The sequence below is a fragment of the Elgaria multicarinata genome, chromosome 6 (assembly GCF_023053635.1).
Source record: "Elgaria multicarinata webbii isolate HBS135686 ecotype San Diego chromosome 6, rElgMul1.1.pri, whole genome shotgun sequence".
In the NCBI taxonomy this organism is placed as follows: domain Eukaryota; kingdom Metazoa; phylum Chordata; class Lepidosauria; order Squamata; family Anguidae; genus Elgaria; species Elgaria multicarinata.
Window position 1 is genome coordinate 82,929,533 of NC_086176.1, and position 25,692 is coordinate 82,955,224.

Below are 25,692 nucleotides of genomic sequence, written 5' to 3' on the forward strand. Positions count from 1 at the left end.
AAGCAGATTAACAGTTTACTCATCCATAGCACCTCCATCTTAGGAACATAAGAAGCTGCCTTATACTGATCATTAGTCCATCCAGCGCAGTGCTGTCAAAACTGACTGGCAGAGGCTCTCCAGGGTTTTAGGCAGGTGTTTTTCTTGCCATACATGAAGAAACCAAGGATCGAACCTGGAACCTTTGGCATGCAAGGCTGGTGCTCTACCACTGAGCCAGAGTCCCTCCTGGAATCTTCCATTCCAAGCATTGTATGTCAATCCAAAATAAACTGAGAAAAACTGGCTGGCTGCAGCTCCCTGGCCTGTGTACCCATATGAGGAAATGTACGGTTGCCTGATGTAGTGTGCGAAAGCTCCCTGGCTTTGGGGGTCTTACAAAAAACATCCTAGAAGAAGATGGCAAGAGATTTTTCAAGCCCCTTCTTTGGATACATCCTCTATATAGGGGGGGGGGTGTAGGCGTGTGTAGGTGGGAATGATATTAGTGTATCATATCAAAGGCTTCACTGTTTCAAGAAGGTGTGAGCCCTTTTAATTTACTCAAAACTGAGGCCTGGATCCAAAGAGCTGCTTAGATTCATGTAGGCTGAATCTAGACTGGTGGAATTTTGGCCATTAAAAACTACAGCCGTCCCCTCATGCCATATAACAAATTCCTTCCAAAGTTCACTTGCGTTTCAAAAGCTGTTTGCCTCACAACGTAGGGAGCTACAAATTGAGGCGAAAGGTGTCATAAACCCCTTTGGCCTCACGGAACTAGTTTCCCCCATTTTTGGGGATACTGATCTACATCCACCAGAATATTCCTTACCCAAACTGTAATTCTCTGCATGTCCCAAATGCGTTGTCTGTTGTGCAGACAGCCATGGTGTCAATATAATCTTACAGTATCAAGCACTGCAGTCTCCCCGAACATATTGAATTATTGGATGCCATGCTAATGACAGGCTGTGCTGTTTTACAAAACACACAGGATGTCTTACCTTTTAGCAGCTGGACCCAAACGACAATCCAAGATGTATGTTTTCCGAGTAGAAGAGATGCCAAGAATAATGTTGAAGCTATTCTCGCATGCCAGGGTCTTCATCATCCATTATTTGCCTAGGATGCTTGATCAATGTATGTCTTGGTCACCATCACCTAGTCTTTCGTTCTTGGCCTCTAGTACTCCCTCTGCCACTTCATTTCTTTATTTGGCCTATAAATCCAGGCACGGTGCAGACAAAAGGTAAAGCAGAAGGCATTCACAAGCCAAATGTGTTTCCAGATGTGAGACTTAGGGTTCCTCTTAGGAAAGGAAAGGAACCTCTCTCGTGCAAGCACTGAGTCATTACTGACTCTTGGAGGGACGCCAGCTGTCATGGATGTTTTCTTGGCAGGCTTTATAGCAGGGTGGTTTGCCCTTGCCTTCCCCGACCGTTATTACCTTTCCCCCAGCTAACTGGGTACTCATTTTACCGACCTCGGGAGGATGGAAGGCTAAGTCGACCTGAGCCGGCTGCCTGAGAACCAGCTTCCACTGGGATCGAACTCAGGCCGTGGGGAGAGTTTCAGCTGCAGAAACTGCTGCTTTACCGCTCTGCGCCACACGAGGCTCTAGGGCTCCTCTAAATGAGCGATATATTGTACACTCATGATTGGCCACTCGTGGAAGTTTTTGGGTCGATTCCATGACGTCTCCTGTGGAATCCTCCAGAAATTCTGAGATAAAAAGAATCACTTTTAAAGTAGTAATAGCCAGGAAACAGCAGGATCTTCCACCACTAGATGATGCTGTCTCAACAGAACTCAATGGAACTGAACAGAGGGGAAGTATTCAATTTAAACCCCTTCCTGCACCTCTCCTCCCATGCAGCCTATAACAATTGCACCAAAGAACCAGGAAGCACAAAAGCCCCGGGTAAACTATGTGATTTCCATTAATGTAGAAACACTCTTAAAATTCCTCATGAGCCTCTCTCTTGCACTGTTGATTCAAACAGGTGCTCATTGTTAGAGCAAGAGGAAGCAGAAAGAGAGGCACTCCTGTCAGAGTGGACATTCTGGCCAATGTAGGCTTTACTTTCACAAAGCATATCAGTGTACAAACTGGACCCTTCATGTACATAGAGGTATGTATGTATAAGCAAGGCTTTCCATGTCCTTCACCAGGGGTGTCAGAGCTCTTTCAGCCCAAGGACCAAATACAATTTTGGAGAAGCTCTCAGAGGCCACATCCCAGTGGTGGGCAGGTCCAAAGGCATAAGAACATAAGCAGAGCCATGCTGGATCAGACCAAGTGTCCATCTAGTCCAGCACTCTGTTCACACTGTGGCCAACCAGCTGTCGGCCAGGGACCCACAAGCAGGACATGGGGCAACAGCACCCTCTCATCCATGTTCTGTGATTTCTTCCTTTTGCTTCTCTTTCCTCCTTCTCCCCAACCTCTAACATTGCTGGAGTGTTAGCTCTCACTCCTGCCTGATCACAAAATGGACTGAACAAACTCCTTTGAAAGTCTATCCTGTACCTGCATTTTTATGCAAGAATATTTGTGAGTAAATTGTTTTCTTGCACTTTCACTGAAGATGAGCGTGGTCTCCTTTTATAGCCTGTGTGCATGTAGGACTGGTAAATGCTCATTCTGTTTCACCTCTTGTTTTTGCTCTGCTAATTGCCTTTATAACAGGAGGCATCATTACTAAATAATCCCATCACGACCTACCAGCACTGTAGTGTAAAGCTCTTACTACTAGCCTTTGGGGAGACATTTCAATATTTTAGAATGAGGAAAGAAACTGAACGGAACCTAGGAGAACATCGGATGATTGATGGTTGGGGAGAGGGGTGTGGCCATCTGGGGGACCCCAGAAGGCTCGGTTGGAACCCCGAGAGGGCCAGATTTGGGTCCCAGGCCTTAAGTTCCACACCTCTGACCTACGCATTGGCAGCAACTTGCAGGATATGGTATAAGGGTTGTAGCACCAGTGAATGGCAGCCTCTCTTCCCCTCGAACTGGTGCTGTGACCTGATCCGGATGCAGATCCTGCACGGCTGCTTTGACCCCACTGGTACAGCTATGCCATGAAAGGGCCACCATGCCTTTCTTATTGGATGGGAGGAGGCCCTTCCTACTTTGTGTGTAATACTGCAGGGGTCTTTTTCAACATGGGAGGGAGATCCCATAAATCAGGGGTAGGACTGCAACCACTCTCCACTTCATCGGCTGCACATCATCAAATGACAGTCTCGCTTTTCTTTCAATGGGGCTGTCTAAATGCTTGGAAAGCCCTGGGATGGGGGTGCAGGGGTGCGGCATCGATTATATGACACAGCAGCAATTGGGCACCCACCCTGGGGCTTTCCGCCAAAGCTGCAGGGGGGAAAAGTCGGAAATTTACCTTGAACTTTTTTCACCGGAGCAAGGCAAGGATGTGCAAGAGGACATCAAGAGAGCGCCTAATCTTCACTCCGGGGTTGCAGCAGACGCATGGCCATGCAGAAGGTGATCTCTGATTGGTTGCTGTCCGCCCAGGCAGAGGACAGGGGATATGACAGGTGCTGGAAACACCCCGCGCTTTTCCTGCAGCATCAAGATTAGCTGCCCCACCCGCAGCAGCGAAAGTGCGGGGTTTTGGATCATCATGGCGGCAACCCGCTGCCATAAAGACAGCCCCAAGGGTTTGTTCCACCAGCAGAAGGATACCACACGTGGAATGGGACTTTCATGCCCTTGCCTCTACATGCTGCCTCCCTCCAAATCTGTTCTGGAAAGTTGGAAGTCCGATGAAGTCCTCTTCCTTGTTGCCATCCTCTGAACCTCACTTGGAGGAATTACTTGGGGGTATGCCACAAGTGAAGATCATAGTGTACTGATATCCAACCCCGGGCAAGTCATTTGGAAGGCTGATCCTCCCCTTTTCTTTGTGACTGAGGTCAACTAGAACAACACCATTCCAGGCAAAATTTCCTTGATCTATTACGTTTGGAAAGCAGAAGAGAAACCCAGGAAAGGCTGCATTCTGGAACATGTTGTGTCCACCAACCTCTTGAATATACATGGTTTCTGGTTCTCAGGCAATGTACAAATAATAAAAGGTAACCTTTTGCCTGAATCATTTTTATATTCCAGAGTGGAATATCCAGACACTGTAAATCAAGTGCTGCATGAATCTGAGACATGACTTACACTCAGGCTAATAATGCTTGATTCACTCCCCATTTTGCCAGGATATATAGTTTTAATGGGAGTGGGGGATATATGAATGATCTTGCATTTGTGTGGGGGAGACTTTTGGAAAGTTACCAGGAAAAAGAGATGATTTAAAAAAATAAAAAAAAATAAACCTGGGAGCTGCAAATGGGGGAATCTGTCTATCCTGAGCAACAAATTCCTGACACTTTATTAAATTGTTCCACTCAAAAGAGCTGCTTGTAAAGAGTGGATATAGCAGCTCAGAGACCAAGAACGCCCCCCCCCCAATGCGAATATCTCCTGAGCCACAGCTCACTTGGTGGCCCAAACATTAGACCCTCAGCTCCAGCTCCCACTTATGCTACAGAACAGCCAATGGAGGCTGGTGACTCCATCGACAGAGGGGTGTGAATCTGTTCTGGGTTCCAGTCAGAACCAGTCAGAACTCTACAAGAGGTCTCCAAAGTGCTAAAGTACTGAAGTTGTACATCATCCTTCCCCAATCTGGTGCCCTCTGGAGGTATTGGACTGCAACTCCCATCATTCCCACCTGGCACAGCCTATCTATTTAAATTCCCCATCTAAGCTTGCTCTGATCCTGCTATTTCCCCACAGCTGATGAAATCTTCTATTTTAGAAATGGTGCAAATTAAATGCAGGCTCCCACCCTGTTATTTATCCCCACCGTTTGGCCCTCAGGGTGAACTATCTCACAGTCTTGTTGTGAAGCTTGCAGCCTGGTCCCACGGGATTCCAGAGGGCTCACAAGAAAGAGTGTGATGGATCGCAGCCTAAAATGGTGGTCTGAGGTCTTTGTGCAAAGCATGGAAACAATAATGGTGCAGGGAAAGTTGCCAGCAAGTCTCCCAAGAACCCTGGGAGGGAGAACGGCCAGCAGGAATTCATCATTCTGGGGTCAGAATATTATTTATTACAGTTATATAGATTCTCTCTCTCTCTCTCTCTAGTTGATAGAAGTGGGGGTGGTGAGCAGGAATGAGAAATTACAATAGCATTGGATTGGGGCTGGCGCAAGACATTTTTACCTCCTGGTGCCTCCTCTCATTCCATGTACAAAAGCCAACAGATGAATCTGTCTTCAACACTGACGATGGGACAGCATTCTCCACTGCACTTCATAGAATCATAGAATCATAGTGCTGGAAGGGGACTATAAGGCCATTGAGTCCAACCCCCTGCTCAATGCGGGAATCCACCTAAAAGCATCCCTGGCAGATGGCTGACAAGCTGCCTCTTGAATGCCCCTAGTGTGGGAGAGCCCACGACCTCCCTAGTTCATTGGTTCCATTGTTGTACTGCTCTAACAGCCAGGAAATTTTTCCTGATGTCCAGCCAGAATCTGGCTTCCTGTAACTTGAACCCATTATTCCATGTCCTGCATTCTGAGATGACCAAGAAGAGATCCTGGCTCTCCTCTGTGTGACAACCTTCCAAGTACTTGAAGAGTGCTATCATGTCTTCCCCCCCCTTAAAGCTAAACATGCCCCCAGTTCTTTCAGTCTCTCCTCATAGGGCTTTGTTTCCAGACCTCTGATCATCCTCGTTGCTCTCCTCTGAATCCCCTCCAGCTTGTCTGCATTCTTCTTGAAGGCAGCAGGGTAACTTGAGAGGCACAGCAGGCTGCATGGTACACAGATCTCTCCTTCAACACTTTGTTGCTGCCTGAAGCAACAGCTTCACTATGCCTTACGGTAGGGCCAAACCTGCTTTTGATGCTGAGGATGCTTCCAGACAAAGGGCTCGTGGTGCTTGTAGGCATTGCACAGCTATTTCATCTTTTTCTCTTTAATGTATTGGCCGCAGTAGGAAAAAAGATGGGAGGAAAGGGGGATGAAAAACACAGGAGGGTTATGAGTGGAAGATGACACCTAGAGGTCCATAAAATTCCATGAATGAGGCAGGTTGATGATGTAAGGAAAAAACCCTGACTTAATTAAAACAGTGAGCATGAACATTTGGTTAATTTGAACCGTCTTATTAAAAGAGCGAACACTTTAGGGAGTCCAACAACTTATGTTGAAGTTCTAGTAAAAGTTATTGAATGGCAACTAAGGGATAGGATGCTGACAGTGGATAAAAACAATGTTCATAAGATGACTTGGCAGAAAGCAACAGCAACAACCACCCAAACAAAAGGGCGTATCCAAACACCCTCTCAAGAAAGCCACAAGGCACTTGGCTTTAAGCAAAAGCAAAGCAAATTAAAGAGAGATGGGGTGGAGAAAGAGAGGGAGAGGGGGAGAGAGAGAGAGAGAGAGAGAGAGAGAGAGAGAGAGAGGAATCATCACAGCAAATAAAAGGGAAAGCATCAGACCTGCTCAAGACAAGTGTCAGCGATGTTGTGGCAGCTGGCCAGAGACTCAAAAAAATCAGTCCTTTGCCAAAATACTCAAACAGAGAAAGAAAATGGTTTGCAAAACTATGAAGGACCCCTCAAAATGACGCAGAAGAGCTTTAAAAGTAGGAACAAGAGGACAGGGAAGCTGCACTCTTAGAGCAATCATTTATTTCATTTAAAACATTTTTATACCACCTTTCATCCAAAGGATTCCGGGGTGGAGAACAGCAAAGATGTCATAAAACATTAACCTATACAATAAAGCCACAACATTGGTGGTAATATGAGGCAGCAATTACAAATATGCAGCAGGCTAAGGCATTTCTCAAACTAAAATGTCTGGGAATTATTATTTTTTAAAAGACTTAACCTGGCATTGAAAAGAATAAAGACGATGTTATAATACCATGGTGCCACCACCAAAAAGCCCCTTTCTGTTGTTGCATAGAGCACAACAGAAAGTCGCAGAAGAGCTTCAGTAATAATACAGTAAAAGCTCACACAATGTCAAAAAGAAAATAGATGGTGGGAAATAATTAAATATAAAGCTAGAACCAAAACCCCAGTTACCAAAATAAATATTTTAGTAACAGTGAATTCAGGATCAAATAGCTTGAAAAGTTGAAACATACAAAGTGAGATGGGAATTTGCCTCTTGGTATGCCCAAAGAAGAGAGCACACAACCAATCTGTAACAAACGTCAACCATCCTGCATCATGATGTAAGCAGAGATCTCATGGACCATATTTAGAGCTCCTTCAGACAAGTGTTTTATTGCACGCTTGTTACTGGGCACTCACGGATTTTTTTCCAGTCCTTCTCACAATGTTGTTTGCCTCCCATGTGCCTCCTGTCCCTTCTAGCCTTCTTCGTGTGACCCCAGTAAGTTTGACTTATTGTTAAAGACAGAACTTGCCGCGGTCTCCTGCTGTGTGCAGGAGAAGCAGCGGGATCAAAATGGCCCACTGAATGGGCCACGTGCAGGTTGTTTACTTCCTCTTTCAAAAAAGGAAGCAATGAGGGACAAAAGTGGTGGAGAAGCAACGGTAAACAAACATGATTTCCCCCTGTGTGATGATGCTCCTGGTCACTTGGGGTTAGGGATGAGCCAGGCAAAGCACAACCATATAGCTTCAGGTGAAAAGGTCCTCCCACCAGTGCAAGCCACATAGTAGCTCATTGGTGGTACTATCTAGGATGGGGTGTTCAACCTCTTTCTGCTTGAGGGCCGAATTCCATTTTGGAGAAGTTCTTCCGAAGGGGGAGGATGACACATTCCAGTTGTGGGCGGGGCCAAAGGCAAAATGGGCATGGCCAAAGGCAAAGGGGCAGGGCCAAAATATCAAAAATACCAACCAATTTTAGCTTAAAGTTCTTACTGTCAATAATTAAGCCTTAGGTGAGACTACGCAAAAGCTGGGAAACCACCAACCCATCAGTGGTCGGGGAAAAGGTAGAGGGGCCAGAGAAGGGCCATATGGGGAACCCTAAAGTCCAAGACTGGGATCCCAGGCTGGCCAGATTTGGCCCACAGCCCTGAGGTTCAACACACACACACCCTGATCTAGGACCTGTCTGCCCAGCAGCAGGGGAGCAGCTGCACTTTGCCCTCCTCTACCACTGCTTCCTTCTCTGTCCCTGCCATTGTGGTGATTTGGCCAGGACAGAGGGAAAGCAGGGAACCTCCTGCCACCTTGCACAGTATCCCAGGGGATTTCTTGTCTGTCATAAGTGACATAAAGGTTGCTGGTTTCCTGGAAAGGGGAACAGAGTTTGCTGGCGTGGGATCATGTTGCATTGACACAAATCACTATTTGTTCTGTTGCAGTTGAAGCTAGTCCATACAGGATCAAGATCCACTCTCCCAACTCACCCTAATATGGGCCACCCAGAATGGCAGATGGTGTTTAGAGAATTGAGGAGCTATAACGGACTTAAACTGATCCTGCAGAAAGAAGAGGGAAGAAAAGGAGCGCGTTGATTTTCCATTCAGCCGGTGAACTCCACACCTGCAGCTGAAGCACATTTATTGATAGGTGCCACTGATGCCCAGTAGCACCTACCTCCAGGTATGTATGTTTAGGATTTGAGCCAAAAGGGATCAGAAGTGTGCTCATGCGCTGAGAAGAAAACATTTGTGGGCAAAACCCAAGTTATCCAGCACTTTCATTTCATCGGCGATGGTATGATATTTTTTACCTGGACACAGATAACACAGATAAACAGCACTTTTGTTTTTAGACTGGTAATTTTTTTCCTGCTGATCTCTACTGATGACTGCTGTCTTCTCTACAGACCAGGTTCCCTTGGTAGCTGTCCTGATGTATCGCTCCATCCTCAGTGGGAGAGGATCTGAAAAAGCAGAGGGTCCAGTGTGTGTCTCGAGTCCCCTCGCCTGCTTCATCCTATGCTAAGCCTGCCAGCCAAGGTGCCAATTAGTGCCAATTGCATTAGAGGACTTGACAACGTGGACACCTGCCCAGTTAGGAACAGAACTGAAAGTCTCCAACTGATTTCATCGAGGTCACTGAAAAGCAATTGGATGGTAATAATTTTTTAGTCACTACCTACTTGGACTGCAATCAAACCAGTGACCTGGAGGTGAAAGGCTATATATCCTATTACCAATCAGCTAAACTGTTCAGCCGCCCTTATTACTGCAATTTTAATTAACTGAGCCAATGACACGAAAGTGGAAGTGAGGGAGGGGGGAGGATACTTATGTCATATCCAACATGTGCTTCTTCGGCCAGCTCCCTTCCTGGCCTGAAGGGAGAGCATGTTCCGTGTCTCACCGCTGGCCAAAGAGGATCAGCCAATGCCCACGCTCAAAATGTGCAGGTATTCACAAGTATCAGAAAGGCAGCCCAAACTTTGGATTAGCTTGATAAAACTCGACGAAAGGAAGCAACAGGGATGGCAGCAGTGCGTGCAATGAACAGAATTTTTTTATTTAGATTTTTTTTTAATTTTCAAGCTTTATTCATACAGAAAAAAACAAAATCAGCTTAGATCTAATGTCCCACTTCTCCCCTTCTCACAGGAAATCAATAATCATATTATAGCTATTACAATGTATGGCTATTACAAAGTATAGCGTACTCCGGAACATGACCATTTCCTTCTTTGTACCCATTTTGGATAGCTCTTTGGATAGCTCCTGATTGGTTCTGACTGAAACCCAGAGCAGATTCACTGCCCCACTGAATTAGGAGCCACCAGCCTCCACTGGGCCATTAGCTGTTAGGGATGGAGGTGCAATGAACAGGTCAATTGATCACAACAGTCAGGCAGGGTGGGGAAAGGAAAGGGAGCACCTGGAGGAGCAAAACGGGGTCTCCTGGGACTTGCCACCCAGGTCTGGGGATTTGGGGCAGGGAATTGCCCCCCTTTTCGGGCCTGAGTGAGTCACCCACCTGGAATCTGGCGACTCAGGGGGCAGTGGCTCAGGAAAGCACCCCTCAGCACCTGAAAGTGCACCATGGGGCTGGGATGGTGGTTCAGCCGCCTCTGTCCTGGGGCTGGGGATACTCACTCTTGAAGATATCAGTAATCCCGGTCTATTTTTCACCAGTGCAGATTAAGTTAATGTTAAATCAATGTTAATTAAAAAAGTTGCGTCCCTAGATCAGCCAACCTACTGTTGCAGGGTGATGGCGGCAAATGCCCCATATATAGGGGCTCTTTTTGGGGTTGCTTGATGCACCTGAAGTTTGGAAATGCTTCCCCAGGAGCTAGGGATTGGGGGCGGCTTTGACGGGGAGGGGAGGAAAATGCAGACACAGACACAGAAGGAAAACGCCTCCCGTTTTGCAAGCCTTTATGAGGCACCTTTAAAAACAAGAGAGAGGATAAAGGGTCGTTGTTTCTCACCTGCACTCACGGGATTGTTGCAAACAGCTTCTTGTGCTCTGCAAAGCTGTGAATTTGCAGCCTTCAAGCTAGCGTGGGGCACTATTTTGGAATCCAGCAGTTGAAGCCCTATCTGCTTAATGTGCTTTTCTTTGCTGCCAGCTAGCTACCGGGGCTCCTAACCCACCTCACTTTCTACGTGTGTTTAACAAGGTTTTGATCTGCAGGTAAAGGTCTCTGCAACATAAAGAGGATCACACACCTGCTGACTGCTGCATAGGATCTCATCACTTTTAAAGGTAGAGCTACAGGCACTAGGATCCAAAGTTGGTAAACCCATCCTGGTAGCTATTCGAATCATGTCTGCAGCACACCAACAATATTTCCTTCTGAACTACAAGCACACCTTGCTCCTGTGAGTCCTTGAATTCTTCTCAGGCAATTGAGCTGCTTCAAGGGACGGCCTAGCTTGATTTCCATCCTTGCCCTGCATCCCAATTCCCTCTCAGCATCCAGCCAAATGTTGCTATTGTGAGTGATGATTTCACTAGCTTTCCAAATTTTTTATTCCTCCATTTGTGCGTTTCTGTGTTTTGCACCTAAAAATATCATGAGGGGGCCCATTAGGGAGTGCCATCAGATGAGCGTTTTATTGCACGCCCATTGCTGGGGACTCATGGATTTTCGCCGGTCCCTCTCACAGTGGCGTCTGCCTCTTGCACGCCTCCCGCCCCCTTCTTGCACCACAAAAAAACACCCCAGTAAGTCCCACTTAAAATAAAGATGGAAGTTGCCGCTATCTCCTGCTGTGTGCAGGAGAAGCAGTGGGATCAAAACAGCCCACTGAGTGGGCCACGTGCATGTTGTTTACTTCCTCTTTCAACAGAGGGAGTAATGAGGGACAAACACGCTAGCAGAGACGGTAAGCAAACATGATTTCCCCCTGTGTGATGACGCTCTGACTGTTAAAGGTTGCAGTTCCCAAAGAAGCTGGCTTCCTTCCCCCACCTACTTCGGCTGTCTTTCCTGAGGGGAGGGGTCTTGGCAGTTTGGATCCAGAGGCCTGGTGGATTGGAGGTTCCCCAGTGTCTGAAGCCACATAGGGAGGTGCTTGTCTGCAGGTTCCAGCCATGTAGTGAAATCCAGCATGGTGGTCACCGCTCCATTCCCCCAGATGTTCAAGTGGATGCAAAGCAGTATTATTTACCCCACCATTTCCCTTCCAATACTTTGGACTACAGTTCCCATCAAACCCAGCCAACCTTGTTGGGGATGATGAGGTTTGTAATTCACCAAAATCTGGTTGGCACCAGGTTGGGGGTGTCTAGTCTGCCCCAACTGACAGACGCTTTCCACTCTAGGGTGCTGGGCGGACGTTTTTACCCGGAAGTGCCTGGGACTGAATCTAGGATCTCCCATGGGCTTTGCTGTGGAGCTATGCTCCCGACCCATGGGAATTCTCCAGTGGAGGCTGGTGGCTCCAATGACAATGGGGTGGTGAATCCACTCCAGTTTTCAATCAGAACCAGTCAGAATTCTAAAGGAGCTATCTTAGGTGCTCTACACCTTGGATAGCTGCTTTAAAACTCTGACTGGTTCTGACTGAAACCTGGCCACTGACATTGGAGCCACCAGTCTCCATTGGAATTCTCTCCACAGATCCATTCTGTGCAGGTGTACACCAGGGGTGGACTGCACCTCCTATCAGCCCTAGTCCTCATAACCAATGCTGAGAGATGACGGAAGTTGCACACATTCCCCATCTATGGTGTAAGCGTGAAAACAGTGCAGAGGGAGAGAGGTAAGACATACCTGTCCAAATAATCTCTTCTGATGCCTGCAGTGCTGTTTGTCTTGTTTGTGCCAAACTAACCTCAGGGAGTTCACAATGGCTCCCTGTCTTGTTTTCCCTTTCTGGGCTGGATCTGGAGAGGCCCTTCCTGGCTGAGGCCATATAACAAGTTCTGCACAATTCTGGGAACTCCAAGCTGCATCCATAGTAGTAGCTTCATTTATCATTTTAACAAGTACTGGATTACAGATGAGCATGAATCATGGTCAGCCCAGTAGCTCCATATTATTCACTTTACAATGATGCAGTTCATATTTTGCCAATATTTTCTGTTTTCAAGGTTTGTAGCATTTACTACAGAAATTGCATAGCAACAGCATAAGCAATGCTAAGGAGAAACCTGGAGATTTGGCAGCAGGCCAGCAAACAGGACAGCTCCACATATGGGGGAAGAACTCACACACCCGTGTGTGTGTGTGTGTGTGTGTGTGTGTGTGTGTGTGTGTGTGTGCACGCACACGCTTGTTTGTTTTCTGCTTAAGTGTTCATCTGGACAATAGTTAACAGTCCCAAGATTTTTCTGGGAGTTCTGCGTTTCTTGTCAGCTTTAAAGATGGCCCAATTATGTTAATGATTATTATTTGTTTGGCTGCAACCCTGAAGTCAGTGGCACATGCTTAAGTCCCATTAGAATCAATAGTAATGAAGTGCAAATTAGGTGGATGGAGAGCCTTCATCCCTTTGCAGTGGGTACTAGTTCTTTGGCAGCCAAGCTACTTGGTATAGCGCAAACTGCTTCTCAGCTGAAAATACTTAGAAGCAAGTTATTGATCAGCTAGGAGGGCGGGAAGCTGTAAATGCAGAGCCCACAGCTGTGCCACAAAGCTAGCTTTTTGCAGGAGGACCGAGAATGTTCAGCCGATCTGTTCGAATTTGTGAGAAAGATCCTCAGCAGCAGTGCATGCTTACAGCATGAATACCGTGAATGCAGTGAGATGTGCTTAAGTGTAAAACGTGTACAGCACCAGGCTACAAATGTACTAGATCAAACCTGCTACGTCCTTCTTAGACTCCACCATGTGGTAGAGCAGCATTTTCTTGCAACTGTCCCCAGGAAAACTCATACTGAATCCTGTACTAAACTAATACGGGTAAGATCATAAAACCTTCCTTGTATTTATTGCATTTCTAAAAATAAAGCTGTCGGATGGAATTACACTCACTTTACGGCAGTTGTTTCTCTCTCTTTGAGGCAAGCCCCGCCCCTGCTCCCCCGTACTGCCATTTGGGCTGATCCTCCCATTTCTGTCCTGATCCAACTGCATTCAGACTGACTGAGCTTGGAAACAGATTGTAGGGAAGGGGGCCACTTATGCAGCACTAAAACAGAGGACAAAAGAGGACACCGATTTGCATAAAATGAGTTTAGCTTGTTGGTGTGCGTGGATGCACATTTAGAAATAATCATAATTTAAATAGAAATGCAATGTATTTCACCATAGTGGAGAAGAATATGACCAGGTAACTTCTGTTCCTGCTCAGTCTGCTGTCCAGAAGATGCTAAGGGAGGATGAGCAATTCCAAGGCCTCTGGGCATTCCCTTCTTGGGGCTCATTACCTTTAAGCCAGACCTGCCGGCCCGGCCCAATGCAGGTCGCCACCTGAAGCAGAAACCAACCGCGCTGCGCCTCTCTCCCCTTCCTCAGTTCCGTGATCCCCTCCCCTGTGGCCTCCCCCCTCCCTGCGCAACCTGTGTGCCTGCCCACCACCAGGCAACTTACTTTCCCTAGCGTGGGACATGTCTGCCCACATTGCCGGTGCGCTGCCTGTAAGGTGTTTCTGCCTTCAGGAGCTGCATGGCGCCTGCACGTCTGTCCAGTGCAACTCCTGAAGGCAGAAAGGCCTTACAGAGGCAGCACACTGGCAATGTGGGGGAGGAGAAATGTCCCCACCGCTAGGGAAAGTAAGCCGGCTGACCTGGCCAGCAGAGTTGGGAAGTGCAGCAAGGTGCCGTGGGAGGCGTGCGGGACAGCAAGCGGGGAGAGCACCGCTCTTCCCCTCCTCCACTGCCTGCTTCACCCGCTTCCTACCGCTCAATGGTAGGGCTGGCCCTGCAGACCTGGACTGGGCAGACCTTCAGATTGAGGATGCTTTCAGACAGAGGACTGTCAGCTTTTCAAATAGACATCTGTCTTCTGTCAAGTGGGCCACCTGGCCACCCTAGATGTAAGTACTCATTCCCAACAATGTTACATTCCATGATGAATTGGGAGTCTGAGCTTTGTTACATTAGATATGTCATTTGCACGCATCAAAGGCGCCTCTGGGAGCCAACTGTCTTGACAATGAGAAGTGACCACAAACAGGAATTTTATAATGACACATTCTTTACTTTATACTCAAAACATTTTTCCAATTCAGCCACGCTCCTTTATGTAGCTGCCTCAACTTGAATGTCGCCATCCTCGTTTTTATCACTAGCACATGTCTGGCTGGGAAATGGACAGAAACGTTTAAAAGTCAATGTTCTTCCAAATGCAAATGTTGTTTATACAGTGGCTGTGTGTGCTTTGGACACGGCATGTTGTTTGATTATGCAGATCTTCTAAGGGAACTTAAAACTCACTGGAGCCAGTGCAGTCAGTAATGAAGCTCAAGCAGGAGGTCAAATGAGAGAGATAATTTCCTACCAACAGAAACCAAAGAGAAAGAAGAGGTCAGGAAAGAGCTGCAATTTTTACATGCAATTGACAATATAATATCATCTATAAAACATAGCCAAAATTGCACAACAAAAGGTGCAAGTCAAAGCCAATTAAAGCACAATCGTATGCATGTTTTAGCAAGAAAAAAGGCCTACAACTCCCAGCATGGGGCTTGCTGGGAGTTGCAGGCCTTTTTTTACTGTCTAAACATGCATAAGATTGTGCCCTTAGTAAAAAATTAAACCAACTTCACATCATGGCTGCACCGTTGCATTCCGTTGTTTATCTGACGCAGCCACCCATTCACAGCCACACAGCAGTATTCCCCACAAAGCTGATGGTTTTCAATTTGTCATTTTACCGTGAGTTTTTACTTTGCTCTTATGTCACCACAGTTTTGTGCATGTGTCAACGGTGGCTTCATTTTGGATTAAGAGAATGGGTGTAGTTAGAGGGCGGATCCCAGTGCAGGCTAGGTGTGAGAGAATACAGGGCAGGAGGAAAGCTCCAGGTGAATGTTTAGTAACGGCAGTCATTGCAACATTAAAGTCTCATTCCGGAATGGAAGTAAGGGCAGTTATTATGTATAACACATATATTCAATGAACTTTAGCAATGCAGCAGCGCAGCAGCAGACTTTCAAAGCTATGTTGTGCAGAACTGGCAGAAAACAAAACAAAAAATGCTTTTGGAGGTTTTCAGTCACTCAATATTTGCTGCATTTTGCTGCCATGTGACAACAGTGCTGTGAATTTTCCTGGCTGGGGAGCCCGGGCTCACTCCTGCCATGTAACCCTCTTGTTGTTGTTGCTTTGCAGCAGCAATGCTGCAGGGTTTTTTTTTGGAGGGGGGGATCAGTAACTAAAGCAGCACTGAATAGACACCCCCCCTGTTGAATTTATCGGAAGGTCCAGCTTGGGGCCAAAGTCCAGCCCCCACCCAAAGAGTGGCAGGTAATAAGGGCATAGGCATGCACAGCACATTACGTTAGGGTGTGCATCCAGGGATTTTTTAAAAGGGAAACGTTTATTGAATACTCAGTCATAAAGGGGATTACTTTTATCCATATATTTATGAAACGCTGTAGACACTGATGCTCTACTCCTGGCAGAGAGGCTCCCACCCAGCAGAGCAATTCCATTTCATTCCTGCTGTCAGGAGCAATGGTGCTCTCTCAGAGACAGCGATTCTTTGGCGTGGCAGCAGAGCAGCTGGAGGGCTGTTCCCACTGTGTTTGGATCCCTCTCTGGATCCCTACTCAATGCCCCCCTCAATTCAGTGCTTATTGCTTGAGACATTAGGGTGTGCCTGGGCACACCCAGCACACCCCTTGTGCTTGCCTATGCATCAGGGTAGCAGAAGCAAACCCAGTCTTATTCCTCTAGTGACAATGGTGCCCTAATTGAAGTGAGTTTCAAATACAAAACGGCACATGCTCAGAATATATTATTTTAAAATCTGGGTTGGCAAACAGGATATCTGTTGTTGTTACTCAAGGAAGAGAAATCTTAGTGGTGTGCTGCGCAACTGAAGTAATACAGATGGCCATCTACCCCCCACCTCAGACCATTAGGTCCAGGGTCTAAAATTATCCTAAGTATCCTACCCACCCATGTACTCATTAGCAGGAGACAAAAAACAACAACATTCAGCCAATCCCAAAGGCCTCCTGGAAGAACCACTGAGCCATGTCTTCGCCAACCACTGAAAGATACCTAGTGATGGGCCAAGGACAGCATCTTTAGGAAGACCATTCTGTAAGATTGGTACCACAGCTAAAAAGGCCCTGGTCCTCATGGCCAGCTGCCACACTCCGTACAGCTGAGGAACAAAGAGCAGGACCTCATGTGCTGAGGTCATGGGGAGTGCACATATGGGAGGTTAAGACCTCAAGGTACACTGGCCCCAAGCCATTTAGGACTGTAAAGGTAAACAGATGCTTAAGTTCTCCTTTGGGTATGACATCAGTAAGTCAACAACCAGACATCAGAGGAACTAGCTTGTTGGACTGCAACTCCCATCACTCCTAGCCAGCTAGCCAATGGTGAGGGATGATGGGAATTGCAGGACATCGGGAAGGCCACAAGTTACCCACTCTTGGACACCCAGCTCTCTCTCTCTCTCTCCCTCTCTCTTCTTCTTCTTCTTCTTCTACTACTACTACTACTACTACTACTACTACTCCTCCTCCTGAAGACTGTTTCTTACATCATATAAATGTTGCTGGGGGTGGTTAGCTTGGGTGTTGAGGACCAAAGACTTGATTTACATAGCCCTTTATCCCTCTTTAAAATGGCTTTGAACACTTGGCATGGCCAGTGCGCCTCATGGATCCAGCCCCATGCCTTTTCTTTTCCTTTTTTCTTTTTCGCCTGCCCCACCAAGCATCAGGCATCACCAAATCACAAACTGCTTTTTGAAAGCCCCCTGGGCTTCAAAAACGGTTATTCATGGGCCGTTTGGAATGGGGTGGGGTTACTGGTTATGAAACACACGTGCAGAAGCCCCTTGAGTATGCAGAACAAGCGGTGCGGTTCTTTGGATCTTCCCAGACCATATATTTACTTTTTCACAGAATGCCTTATGAGGTTTGATTTTTTCTCTCTGTATGTTCATAATATGATCCTAGGACAAAAACACACACACAACTATTACAGACTTGGAATGATAGTTTACCACTTTAACTTTGGTATTCATAAACCTCGCTCTGTTTAGACATAGCCGTTGGCACCTTATACTCTGCCCAACATCACACAACCAAGTTCATGGCAGTTTCATACTGTGTGCATTCCTGTTGGATGAAATTACATATGTTTTTGTTGCTAAGCTGTTGATGGACTGATTAATGACTGAAGGGGGAGTGCTGTGTTTTATCCTTGACTGTTTAAGGAAATATCAAAAAGTGCATGGCGCAAAGAGAAGGCTTTTTAAAAATGGAATACGACTACAAAAATCTTTTCTGTCACTCCCCCATCCTTCCTTCCTTCCATATATGCATGGCACTGCAAAGAAGGATTTCTTCACCCTAATTGGAAAGTTCTGCTTGGCATTACAAATACATTTCTCATCCAGGTTTATTCATATCTTTAAAACAACTTCTTTTATAAATTATTATGTTTTTATCACCAGAGAGTTTCCCATTGTCTTTAGCAAAAATCCAGGATAGCATCACACAGATATGTAGATAGCTTGGCTGGCTCCTTTAGAGTTCTGACTGAAACCCGGAGCGGATTCACTGCCCCACTGATAACAGAGCCACCAGCCTCCACTGGCTCCATAAGAACATAAGAGCCATGTTGGATCAAAACAAAGGTCCATCTAGTCCGGCACTCTGTTCACACAGTGGCCAACCAGCTGTTGACCCAAATTCAACAGCACCCTACCACCCATGTTCCCCAGCAACTGGTGTATATAGGCTTACTGCCTCTGATACTGGAGGTAGCACATAGCCACCAGGACTAGTAGCCATTGATAGCCTTCTCCAGGAATTTATCCAATTCCCTTTTAAAGCCATCCCAATTGGTGGCCATCACTACATCTTGTGGTAGTTTAACTATGTGCTGTGTGAAGAAGTCCTTCCTTTTATCTGTCCTGAATCTCCCATCAAACAGCTTCATGGGATGATTCCAGGTTCTAGTATTTTGAGAGAGGGAGAAAAATATCTCCCTATCCATATTCTCCATACCATGCATAATTTTGTACACCTCTATCATGTCACCCCTTAGCCTTTTTTCCAAGCTAAACAATCCCAGTTGATATAACCTTCCCTCATTGGGGAGATGCTCCAGCCCCTTAATCATTTTAGTTGCCCTTTTCTGCACTTTTTCCAGCTCTATAGTATCTTTTTTTTAGGCACAATGACTAGAACTGTACACAGTATTCTAAGTGTGGTCACACCATAGATTTGTATAAATGCAGTATGATCTTGGTAGTTTTATTCTCAATTCCTTTTCTAATAATGCCTAACATGAAGTTTGCCTCTGGGCTATAGACCAGAAGAATGGTATATAGCCCGGGGGCAATGCTTTTCAGGCAACCCGGAACACCATGGCTGAGTTCTTGCCCATCTTCTGCTCACCATCCTGTCCAGGTAAGTAAAGGAAAGAGCTTCAAGTTGAATCAAATCAGATTCTTCTATGGCTTAGAAAAAAGGTGACCCAGGGGATCTGCCTTCCCCAACCTGGTATGCTTCAGATCTATTGAACTACAATTCCCAGCATTCCTCCAGCCAAGCCATGGTTAGGAAGGACTGCAGAGGGGTGATTGGTTCCTGTAGTCCAACACATCTGGAGAGCACCATGCTGGCTAGGGAAGGGTGGGAGTTGTCTTCTTTCTATCTAAACATGCATCTGGATTTAAGCCACTTTACAGTGGGTGGGTGTGCAATCCTATTCATATCTACTCAGAAGTAAGTTTCATTGTCTTCAATGGAGCTTCATCCCAGTTGGCATATATACACACACTGCACAGAATTGCACCCTTGCATCTCCACCCTACACATGCATACTCAGTAAATCCCATTGAGTTTAATGAGCATTGCTTATCCCATTGAGTTCAGTGAGCATTACTTATCGCAATCCACAAAGCATTTTAGACAGGGCATTCGTATCTGAACTGGCTGGCAAGATTACATGGTTGAATCAAATTACTTGATATTATTTCAGTGGCACCAATTTTAGCTGAATGTATCCATAAGTGTCCAGTTTAAGCTCAGGGCACATTTCGTTATTTTTGCTTCTATATCCAGCTGTGGCCGTGTGCAATCCTTCAAGTGGTGGATGACCAAAATTGTATATAAGCATCATCGCATGAAAAATATGAAGTACCATGCTTCCCTATGAATTAATTCCATTTTTAAAAGCATCATTTTGACAGAGTGCTTGGGTTTACACCTGAATACACTGAACTGAAATTAAAGTCCTGGTCATTTTAAGGCCACCGCTTTCCAGGTAATGTAAATTGTGCACCTGCCGCCTCAAAATTAAGTCCCATTGAGTTCAGTGGGGCTTATTTCTAGGCAAATGGACATAGGATTGCAAACTAAGGCTATACTCACTTACCTGGGAGCAGGCCCAATTGAATTCAATTGGACTTACTTCTGAGTAGCCATGCCTAGCATTGCACTCTAAGGTTGCAGCCCCATGCACACTTACCTGAATGTAATCCCCAATGAACACAGTGAGTAACACATTGAGCTGTAATTTGGCAACTGGCCTTTGGGGACATATGGCTATGGGCTCGATCCACCACCGTGTTTGTTGCGATGCCCTTGAATTTTAGTATTTGTTTATCCTCTTTGTTCTCATGAACAATCCGAAACTGAGCACTGGGCACTACAAGACAGATGTGGATGTATTAAAGCAGGGCTGGGCAACTTGCAGACCTCCAAATGTAATTGGACAACAACTCCCACCAGCCCCAGCCGGCATAGCCAATGGCGAGGGATGATGGAAGTTGCTGAGGCCAACGCATCATTTGGAGGGGCTCAATTTGCCCGTTCCTGCTTTAAGACAAGAGAGCAAAAAACACATCTCACACCCTGAAGGCATTGGATCGTTTTCCTTCTCCAAATTATGATTATTAGACATCTTCCTTTAAAAAAAAAAAAAAGGGGGGGGGGAGACTCAAGGCGGATTACAACAAAATTAAAACATACAAAATTTAGAACAGCCTAGGATTATGACCGGCTCATAATTGCTTCACAATTAAAATTGTGAAGCAATTTTAATTCCAAATGATGCCAATGGGAGTAATTTACAATACGATCATACATGTCTACTCAGAAGAAAGCCCCATTGACTCCGATGGACCTTGGACTCAATGGGACTCGCAGGCACGGTTTCATTCTCTCCTTGGGACGGGTGGAGCCTCGTGTTTTCTCCAGATCCCCCCTTATGGCCTCCAGTCGCTCTCCAGTTTGGCTCTGTGCACCGGGGCGCCGTTTGACCCGCCAGAAAGCACAAAACAGGGAGCACCGTTAGACGCAGCCAGAGGTCCCAGCAGCACTGCGCGCAGGCGCGGTCGGGGCGCTCCTCGCAAGGGCCCGCCCAGAGACCCGCCGCCATCCAGGGCTTGTTTCGCCCCAGAACGCCGCTTTCCTCCCTTTTCCTTTTCTTCAAGTGGCCCCTTCTAAATCTGCTCAGTTGACTAATAATAAAGTCAACAGTGGGGTCTCTGTTTTGGCTTCGCCAAACTGGGTAATTTTGTTAGAAAACGTTGAAATCCAACCCCGAAGTATTCCACCCAAATATTTAGTTAAAGTAACCCTGTGGGTTAATAAACCAAACAACCGAGGCAACCCATGCAAAACTGCCGCAATGAAAACCAGGCTGAATAAACGAAGGGAAGTTTATAAGAACCCGGGAGAAGGCAGGAGCGCGGCGGGGTTAATGGGAAGCAGGTGGGACCGAGGCGGCGGCGGCGGCGGCGGCGGCGGCGCCTCGGGGGAGGCACTCCCACTTCGCGGCCGTTCACACCACCACGCGCCTTTAATCCGGAGCGACTAATCCGGAACAATTCACAGTGACATCCTCTGCCTACACAGTCCTACCCGGATGATGTAAACCCCAAGGAGTTCAATGGGACTTACTCCCGGGTAAGCCTTATACTCTGTAGTGCGGTTCCGGTCTGTAGCCAGGGGCGAGCTGGGGGGGGGCGGATTTGCTCCCCCCAAATTTTCTCTGCTCCCCTCCTATTTTTGATTTTATTTTTACAAACAAATAATTTTTAAAAAATCAGTTTACAAATTTGTCTTTAAAAGGTTTGCAAACCAGATGAACTGCCCCCACTACTTTTTCGGCGCCCCCACCCCGAATTTTTAGGCTGGCTACGGTTCCTGGTACAGTTCCTATCATAATCCACTAATACGGATTAGAGCCAAGTGTTTACATACAAGGATTCCTTGAAAGAGTGAAAGGCTATCCACCTTCTTACTAATCGATGTTTTTAAACCCCTGCTCTGTACAAAAGGGCCGATCAAATAGGTTTCGGGTGGGCTAATCTGCTTTTCAGATGACCTTCTGGCATTTCTTTCCTATTAAGCCTCCAATATTTACTCGTATCAAAGGTATCTATCGCCTTTCCACTACAAACGGCCGCTAAAGTTTGCTTCGGATCCTAGAAAATCTGTGAGACGGACCCAGAGACATCGGTGCCACTTACATTCTTATTCTGTTAATTTAAAATAATGGCAGGGTGTTTTTTTTTTTTGTGTGTTTTTTTACGGGGAGGAGGAAATCAGCAGAAACGTGATAAATGCAATGCAAGAATCTCTCTCCCCCCTCCCCCCCTTCATCACTCAGTCTACGTAACTGGAAAGCTAACTGGCAGCGATTTAAACTGGAGCTGGCCCGTTTAAAACCATTGCCTCGTTTCTCTTCGAGGTTGAAGTCGATGCCTAATTTCCTAGATCCTTCTTCGCGCGGAAGACCAGCCCTCATGTTTAGACAGAAAAAAGGGAGATGCTGGAATTTTCTGTCTAAACACGCGTAGCGTTGTGCCTTAAACCGAATAAAGAGCGGAATTTTATATGCTCCTTTACCCCCCCCCCCAAAAAAAATAAGCCTTGGGCCAATCTCCCTCCATGATTGGGGGCCGGTTCTCTTCCAAATAAACAGGGGTTCTCTCTGACCCAAGCCCATTTTGTTTATTTGTTTGTTTTTGCGCAAGGCACAGCAATAAAAGTGATGATGACCACAGATCGCGATTCCAAACTTGCCTGCAAACTGGGAACTAGGAGCAACCAGCTTCAAACCCGTATTGTCTCTTGTCCCTTCGACTCCAACCCGGGCAGCTGATCTTTCCAAGCAATGCGTAAACAGGTCAGGTCTGGGATAAGTATTTCTAAGGCGCATCTGAAAAGGTAAATCCAAATTAATTTGCACTTCCTAAACACACTTATTAGGGAGTAAATCCCATTGAACACGCTGAGACATGATTCTGAGGAAAGCGTGCAAAGGATTGCCTAGAGTAGTACGTTTAACTCAATTGTGTTCGAGAAGGGTTATTCCTTTCTCTCTTTTGAGAGAGAGCACCAGCATGGTGTGGGAGCTAAAGTATCAGCCCAACCTACCTCACAGGGTTGTTGTTGTGAGGATAAAATGGAGAGAAGGAGGATTATTATGCCCCCTTGGGTTCCTTGGAGGAAAAAAAGCAGGATATAAATGCAATATAATAATATAAAAAGATGTACAATCCCCAGTATGTCTGCTGAGAGATGTAGGGCTTTTTTCTGTCTAAACATGTATAGGATTGTGCCCTAAATAAATGAATGATTATTTTCACTGCAAGCCCAGCACAGCTGTAGCCGAAGGCATAGCATACTGGCCCTATACTCCCTCTCCCCCTCTGCGCCATCTTTCAGAAGAAAAGATTCGTTTACATGTCTCGAATCGTGGTACTGTCAAGTCTGCGATGAAATCCATGGATTTTAGTGTCAAAAGGAGACTTCAATCCTGTGCAAACCCAGACATGCAGTTGGGGCTTAATCCCAGGGGCATGGGAGTGCAGCCTTGGGGGATAAAACCCATTCAGCCAATGGAGGCTGGTGACTCCGATGTCCGTGGGACTATGAATCTGCTCTCACAGGTGTTTGGATAGCTCTTTTAGAGTTCTGACTGCAACCCAGAGTTGTTGCACAGCCCCACTGACATCAGAGCGACCAGCCTCCACTGCATTCAACTTTGCAAAATGTACTTCTGGACAAACACAGATAGGATTGGGCCCTATGAGTTCAGGATTGCAATGAGTTGCATTGAAGTCAATTGAGCTATCTGCTTGCTGCTTATATTAAGAACCTCCTGGTGGGAAGAGCTAACTTATTTCCACATTGCAGAGAAGGCCTTAAGATTATAACGTCCTCTGGTAACCCCTCTCCCAAATTTGACACAATTTATTTACTATGATTTATTATGACATTTATATCCTGCTTTTTCCCTTCTTGCCAGGCTACTTAAGGTCCCCCTCCTCTCCATTTTATCCTCACAACAACAACAACTCTATGAGGTAGGTTAGGCTGGGAGTCCGTGACTGGCTCGAAGTCACCCTATTGAGCCTATGGCTGAGTGGGGACTAGAACCTGGATCGGATCTCCTGAGTCCCAGGCCTCATCTACACCAAGCAGGATATAGCACTATGAAAGCGGTATATGGTCTGTGTCAATGGGCCCCAACAGTTGACAGTGCATTTCAATACAGCTATAAAGCAGTAGTGTGGCTCCTCCTGCCTCTTATATACCACTTTCATAGTGCAATATCCTGCTTGGTGTAGATTAGGCCCCAGTCCGACCACTACACCACACTGGCTCTGGTTTAATTTTTTCTTTTTTTTTTAAGGCTGCTGATGCAACAGCTGCTTCAACAAAATGTTTGTGGATAACATTACAGACTGGATGTGAAAAACAGATTCTTGCAGATCCCGGGTTTGGTTCCCTGCTAAAACAACACCTGCAAAATAAATAATTTTGCGGATTAGCAGTGGATTAACAGCCTCCTTGTAGAAAAGCTCTTGCTTGGAAGTCAATCAGAATAAACGGTTTCGATCACAGGTTTTGTTTTGTTTTGTTTTGTAGGTGGCACTGAGGAACAATTTCAGGCATATCCCATTTAATGCCTTTAAAACTCTGCCTTTAATGAACTTCTTATTATTATTATTAATTATTATTATTATTTATAAAGTGCCATCAATGTTCATGGCACTGTACAAAATAAAACAAAACTGCATGATTTCAGTCTTTGCTTTTTGGCTCTCAGGTTCCTCTTCTAATACTGAATTAATTTGGAAGAATTTCCGACAATTTAACAGTGCGGTCCAGAAGCTCACAAATCGAAGATTGTTATTGGCTGGATCTAGTTGCTGTTGACTGGAGCATCAGGTGGGCTGGCCCCTACTCACCCACTGACCCACCCCTATCCGAGCAACAGTGTTGAGCAAGAAACTCAAGCTGAGATCCTATATCCATTTCCCTGGCCGTGAGTCCTATTGTATTCAATGGGACTTGCTTCTGAGATGACATGTTGAGGGTTGTACCAAATGACGTAGTGTAAGGTCCCCCCAAATACTGCACAGGTATTTAGGGTTCCGTGCATGGGGCTTGGATCCCAAAAGAAGCCCTAAGAATTAAACTGAGATCACTTTGAAGGAAGCCTGCCAGGAAGGAGGGAGAGTAAGGGGTTCTGATCCCAAATTCCGCTAAATCTCGTTGGGTTTACTCACCAGTTAATGGTGTCTAAGATCAAATGCCAAGAAATTTCCCACTCCTCTCACACTTTAAGAGAGCCATGTATTTTCCCCCTTAACATTTATTATTATTATTATTATTATTATTATTATTATTAATAATAATAATAATAATAATAATATAATCTAAGCTCAGAAATATTTTAATGTATTTGATTTTATATGCTTTTAATCAGTTTTATGTATTTTACTGTGTTTTATAGTATTTTTGTATTTAATATTGTTCCCCGCCTGGATCCAAAGAGAGAGGCGGGTAAGAAATAATAATAATAATAATAATAATAATAATAATAATAATAATAATAATAATAATAATAATTGTCCCACTGATTTTAATTGGGCAAACTCCCAGTTAAGTGGGTTAGGGTTGTGGCTTAAATGTATTAAATAGAAGTAGAAATAGTTCAATATCGATCTAGCTGAAAATGAGGATCCTCAACAGCTAAATGCCAGCGCCAAGCCGCCTCCTCACTGTCTCGTTTTCCGATCGTCTGAAAGCAACGTTACGGGGTTCTCCCAGACGGAGGAATCCTAGCACGAGTTACGGTGAGGTGTTATGAGAAATCCCGC

The 25,692-nt window shown here is 45.8% G+C and overlaps 1 protein-coding gene across 1 annotated transcript in view; it reads left to right on the forward strand.

Moving 5' to 3' along the window:
* The window catches only part of TMEM171 (transmembrane protein 171), a 55,886-nt gene extending 49,409 nt beyond the window's left edge, over positions 1-6,477 (forward strand). The window contains exon 5 of the mRNA XM_063128637.1: positions 6,455-6,477. The gene's annotated coding sequence lies outside the window, so the exon portion shown is untranslated. The remainder of the gene's footprint in view (positions 1-6,454) is intronic.
* Positions 6,478-25,692: the final 19,215 nt, after the last annotated feature.